General features: G+C 48.1%; 1 long non-coding RNA gene across 2 annotated transcripts; it reads right to left on the reverse strand.

Moving 5' to 3' along the window:
• Positions 1-350: 350 nt before the first annotated feature.
• Positions 351-5,116, reverse strand: LOC116567835. Of its 2 annotated transcripts, none has more exons than XR_004276378.1 (3): positions 4,975-5,116; positions 3,485-4,008; positions 351-3,047 (listed from the first exon to the last, which is right to left on the reverse strand). It is a non-coding gene; the product is annotated as an uncharacterized LOC116567835 (long non-coding RNA). The 2 variants fall into 2 exon arrangements; XR_004276377.1 differs by having other exon boundaries at positions 3,485-4,750.
• Positions 5,117-6,422: the final 1,306 nt, after the last annotated feature.

Below are 6,422 nucleotides of genomic sequence, written 5' to 3' on the forward strand. Positions count from 1 at the left end.
GACAGATGGGTCTTCAGATACAAAAAGAGAGGTCGAGGGAGGAGCACAGAGATGGCTAAATCAGGACATCTGTGCCACCTAAGCATAAGTTCTGAGACAACCACGTATCATTTAGTGCTCTGAAGGCAAGAAAACGGAAGCTTAAAAAAAAAAAAAAAAGTAATCGGCCCTTCCTGTTCTGCTCTCCACTTCTTTCCTTCCCCCGCCCCCTTCTCTCCTTCTGCTTTCCTTTTCTTGTTCCTTTCCTCAGCAATTCTGCCCTAAAGTCCCCAAGGGTGGTAGAGCAAGGTTTTTGTCTGTGAGGACTCAGAGCCCAGAAGGGGCAGGGAAGGCCTCTGTGTGTGGGGCAGGCTGGGCCGGCAGAGCAGGGAAGGTATGAGGAGGGGTCCGCGGGGGGGTGGGGGGCGGGCAGAGACTGGTTCCACGCAGGGGCTTGATCAAAGAAGTGTGTATGCTTAGAAGAACAGGAGCTGGGCCTCTCACTGTTGGAGAAAGAAGTTACAAGTGTGGAAAGCGAGAAAACCAGAACGAACCCTGTGGTTTGGGGTCAGAGCTTAAGATATTGGTATAAGGTCAAGGATTTCAGTAAAAATATGGAAACAGATGTGTGTGTGTCGTTATATTTCTAGCTCACTCTGTGAGGGGGCCCTTGGAACAACAAGAGCTCAATAGCAGTGAGCACATCATGATGCCCAGATCTTGGTTCCCAAATACCACTTGCCACGAGAAGCTCCTTGGAGAAGTCGCTGACGCCAGGGCCAGTACGGAGAATGTAGATGACGAGTCTGGAACACCCATCTGTGGGAGAAATAAAATGTGAATGCCGGGAGGGTGACTGGAACATGCAAAAAGGACACAGAAGTCAGCCTGTGGGGGTTGGCCACCTATCAGGGCTACCACACAGAGGATGTTTTGGGTATCAAAGAAAAGAGGGTGACAGATTACAACCCAGTGGATAAAGTAGGAAATCATGAGATCATACCGAATCAAGAGTCCAAAGAGAAGTGGGATGTTTCCCAGCACCTCCCTCAAAATACACGTTAATTACAGAGGACAAAAGAGTAACTTCACGGTGAGGAAGACTAGCGGATGCAACCTCGTGAGATGATTGGTCATGAGAGAGGTTGAAATCCTGCCCCCATGTGAGGAGGCAGGGAGAACGCCCCACCACCTCCGAGCTGCTCCTGCTACAAGTGTGCACTGAAATCCGACCGCGAGGGAGCCTCCGACAAATGACAACGGAGGGACGCTCTACAAAGCAACTGTCCAATTAGCTCCAAAAATTGCGTGTTCACCAGGGTCAAGGAAAAGGCCATGTTGACCATGAGCTGGATCTTTTCTCCATGAAGGCCATTCTTGGGACGACTGGCAAAACTTGAGTGGGATCCAAGGATTCAGGGGTATGAGTGGGTCCAGCCAGTCTCCCGAAGCTGATAGTCATGTGTCGGTTACGCAGGAGAATGTTCTTGTTTGCAGAGAATGCACACTGAAGTCTTGATCTGATGGGCCATCACCTTGGTTCTGGAGGAGAAAAAAAGTTTTTTGTAGTGTAATTGCACCTTTTCTGTAGGTTGGGGGGGTTAGTAAAAATATAACAAAAAATTAAATAAACAAGTCATCATGTTTTGTTTTGTTTTGTTTTTTAGACGCATGTCTTGAAGAGAATCATTCACAACCTCACAGAAGTCAGCCTTGAAGGAGCCAGACAGTCAGAGGGAGACCTCCCCGGGTCTGGATGAATCATTCCCTCCATTTCCCCTTTCCTGACTCAAAGTCCAGGCAGAAACCCTCAGCAGTTTTTGCCTGACCCTCGACTTTGCCCATCACAGTATTTATCATACTGTAATTGTAACTGCCCGTTTGCCTATAAATTCCACGAGATTAGAGACATTGACTTGCTCACCACTGTATTCCTTAAGATCAGCACAATTTGTAGGTTGTCTAGGAAAACAACATTCTTTCTCTTCTCAATACGTCACTTCTCACCCCAGATGTGGGGAAGGGGCTTCCCACACCAGATAATTCTTCAACCCTCCTGCAGACACTAACTGAGCCTCCTACCATTTCTGACCCTATCAACCCGGAGGGAGCGTCAGATATCATAGGGGAAGAGTTCAGTCCCACAAGACTGAGCCCACGTCACAGGCCAACTGCCTATCCAGTTTCTCCCCTGTACTTCTGAGAGACAGGCCGTAAAGCCTCCTCAGGTTCCATCCCACCCTAGACAGCCCACAGAACTCAGGACAACACTCAGTTGGAAGTTTATCATCTAATATTATCTAATAATAATATTATCTAATAAAGGAAACAGATGAAAAGCCAAATGAGGAGATGTATAGAGCAGAGTGTGGGAAGGGTCTCCAGTGCTGCGGCTTGTGTCCCAGGGGCCTATAGATGTGTTCACCAATCTAGACACTCTCCAAACCCTGTACTTTCAGGAATTTTAGGGAGGCTTCATCCCATTGGCATGATCATCCATTTAACTCCATTTCTAGCCCCTACTCTCAAGAACAGGGCAGGGCAGGGGGCAATGCTGAAAGTTCCCAGCTTCTAAACATGGCTCGGCCTTTTTGGTGACCAGCCGCCATCCAGGAGCCATCCAGGAGTGTCCTCATCAGAACAGAAGACACTCCAATCACCCAGGAAATTACATGGGTTTTAGGAACTCTGTGTCAGGAACTAGGGTCAAAGACCAAATATTAGAACACAGGGCAGAGATACACAAGTCTGTTTCTTAGTACGTCCCACAGGTATTTTTTCCTTGCTGAACGAAGGGAAGAAGAGTCCCCACGGACCCCCAAGAAGTCTTTCCTGTCGTTTTAGAATATTTTTCATTTGAGAATTAAAAGGCAAAGACCAAGGGATCCAGCTGAATGATAAGCACGTTCCTCAGCGCCGAGGGGCCCTTTGCCTTCCATCGCGGAACCATTATAAGATTTTACTCTCGGCTCTTGAGTCTTTGCAGAGGAGACTGGGCAAAGCCTGGTGTGTGTCACTGCCGTAGATCAATGTGACCTTGCTCTCTGGAGGGCTCACCGTGGGGAAACCTAAAAAGGAAGAAAATCAGAGCATCGCCAAAGCTCCTGAGCAGAGTCAAGGGCTCCAGCCCAAGTTCCGGACTCTTAATAAATACGGTTATCAAGGCTACCAGCCCTCTCTCCTCACCCAAACCACCAAATCGTGGCGGGCCTTCGGAAACATGCAGAATGAGTCTCTTTAAAGAAAAACTCCGCCAAATAACCCAAGGACAGACATTTCTGCTTAAACCTTGAAAATGGCTATAAGCTGCCCACAGAGCAAATCTCCCTGTGTTTTCTCCCTGCAGGTCCGGAGAGCCTGGCCGGCCCTCGGAGACAGGGCTGGCTAGTTCTCTTCTGCTCAGCCTCTCCACCTGAGAGCCTAGGGGTGAAGAGGAAGAGAAGCCGGTGCTCTCCCCACAATAGGGGCAATTGTTCGGAGCTGCCATGGCCCGTGAAATGTTTACCTTTTGTTTCACAACCTCACAGGAAGTGAGGGGCCCAGTCATTCTGATTCTCCTAGTCCCCTCTGGTCCAGAACAAAGGAGGCGGGTTGTTTCTCTGGTTGCTCCAAAAGGAAACGTTAACAGGTAGGAAGTTAGCACTTGGCCGAAGACTCTAGGTCATGACTTTGGGTTTCAACCCGATTCTCCCGCTATTGCATGAAACGCTTCCCAGGAATGACATCTAAACGAGCCTTGGTCCATGTTCTCCTACTTTGCATGTGCCTCAGGGACCTTGAGAGGGTGGGACTGAGCATTTTAACCATCTTTCTGTTTGGTCTATTGGACGCCATCCATGGTTAAGATCAAAGGTTGGGCAGAGCTCGTGCTCTGAGGGTTTCACAGCGCTCAGCCCTCTACCGCCTTCCAGGCCAGGCTGCCTCCTCGCGTGGCTTCTGGGAGCGTCAGTGTTTCCTTCAAGATGCATTTCCACAATGGTCCAGCCAGAATGGGCATCGGAGATGGAGATGTTGGCACCGGCTCCGCCCCTGAAAGGCAGAGCGAAACATCTCTGGGCTGACCATTGCTCGCATGCAGGTTCAAGCCATACTGCAGAATACCTTTGAGGGCACGCACAACTCTTTCATTGCCTTGAAAGACAGCGAAAGTTATTTCAAAAAAATTAAAAATTCATACTTCTGTCTCAAACGAGATTGTCATAACTAGAAACCTGTGGTTTTCAATACTTTGATCTATTTCTAGATTCAAATCTCAGTCTCTGAGCTTGGAAGGTTGGGGTCCAGATCCTGTCTCTCTCACTTCCTGGTTGTGCAACCCGGGAGAAATCACTTAACTTCCCTGTGCCTCCGTTTCCACATCTATAAAACGGGGAAGGAGGAATGAGTAGAAGAGTTTCATCCGGTTTTGTGAGGATGAAAAACGTAAGTACATGTTAGGTAGTAACCAGCACGTAGCAAACACCCAAGAAATGCTGATACTCATCCTTATTGTATTGCTCTGGCGTTTTTGAGAATTTTCTGTTTGAGAAAGAATGTGTTTACGTAAAACAGACTGAAACTAAAATGAACAGATCTGCACGCCCAGCAAAGACTGCACTTTCAAATCTCAAATAGCTTCTTACGAACATGAAAGCTCTGATTTTTCAGATAGTGGAGAATTCACTTTTGCCTTCCTGATGGTGTCTGCCTTGTATTTTTAAGTCTCTTTCCATTGAAAATGAACTCAAACTAGCAAGAAGAGTTAGAGTGTGGGCGGGCCCGAAGAAATACACTGCAGGAAAGACAAGGACAGAGTTGGAATCAGGAGGTAGATGAGACCCGTGTCCCCTGAAGGTCCCCTCACTCTCCTCTGCTGAGGACCTCGGCTGGTGTTACTCGGACTGCCTGGGTCTGATGCCGCTTAAATGTCATCCGTCTGGAGACAGTCCCTCCCGCCCCCGCCCCACCACCACCACACGCAGGAGCCCTGACCAGAGGCAGCTCCCAGGGCCGTACCCTGATGACTCTGGGAACATGAAGAGCATAGGTCTCCTTTCTCTCGGATCCAGCTTGAAGACTCTCGAGGAAGAACTCTAACTGGTGTCCTTTGGGTCATCGAGAACCTACACCAGATCCCAGAGCTGGCCCCTGGGGGAGAGGTAGAAGGATCAAAATAATGGCAGAGAGGGAGGCTAACACAACCGTTGGATTCCCCTGATTCTCCGAGGACACCAGGCCCCCTTTCGTAAGTGCTTTATGGATCAGAGTGCCTGTGTATTAAATGGACTTTCCAGCCAGAAATCACGTGGTCTACACTGCAGATTCGGCTGTCCCAGGGACACTTTTCATGACCATCCATTCATTCATCATTCACGGAGAGGCTCACAGGACATAACCTTTTGTTCATGCCCACGGGGCCCCAGACGAGCACTGGGCAGAAGAAACACCGACCAAGCCCTGCTCTCTCCGGGGGTGCGTCTCAAGAGCCAGGGAGCCGCTAACCCGGTCCTCAGGGAATGACTTCATGACTAAATTGGGAATTGATGAAAGCCAGCCGTGTTTCAGATGCGCCTCGAACTGCCCGAGTTCCGTGGACTTCATGTTTATGTGATTTCCACTATCTAAATCAGTTATAAAGTTGGGTGAAATGTTTTTTTTTTCATCTCGCCCTGCACTTTGACTTCCTCACACTTTCAAGTTCATTTCTGGTCCCTCAGGTCCGTCTGGAAGTTCTAAGAAAGACCTTTTTTAAAGATTTTGCTCAGGGCTGCAAAGGAACGGTTTGTTTTCATTCGTCATATACTGACACAGGCTCACCTCCAGGTCTCTGGGGAACTATATGAGGCATTTTCCAGAGTTATTTCCAGAATAAACAAGGCTTGAAAGGCTGGCCTTGCTTAACCACTCTCCACAGCTCTGCTTCTCTACTCCAGGCGGGAGGGGCAACTCCTTGACCTTCTGTAAATATTTCAACACAACCAATTCTCTAAGGAATTAGAATTTTTTTGTTGTTGTTAACTCTGAAACATCTGCAGTAAAGACACCTTTTTTTTAAATCACTATGTGCATGTTATTGATGGTGAAAAGTTTCAACGCTGTATTTTTATGGCCGTTCACAGAAGAGTTTCACACTCTAAGACCCCCAGGCAAAAAGGGCACAGAAGAGTCTAGATAATCAGAAGGTAGGAGTTGCTTTTATCCATATGTTCCCATACACATGGGAAGAACTCAGACATACTCTGTGCACCTGAGAAACGTTTCTGGCCACTGGCGTGGCCTGCTACATTGGAAACACCCGATACCCTGAAAATGGAACTGATTAATGACACACAAAGATGGAAAGAAGGCAGAATGTCATGTACTAGAAATATGTAAACAGCCCAATTTGTCACTTGCACATATACCCTGGGGATAATCTGTGGCTCATGCTCAAAATGAGATTCCTAACCCTTCCGCTGGTCCCC

The sequence above is a fragment of the Mustela erminea genome, chromosome 10 (assembly GCF_009829155.1).
Source record: "Mustela erminea isolate mMusErm1 chromosome 10, mMusErm1.Pri, whole genome shotgun sequence".
In the NCBI taxonomy this organism is placed as follows: domain Eukaryota; kingdom Metazoa; phylum Chordata; class Mammalia; order Carnivora; family Mustelidae; genus Mustela; species Mustela erminea.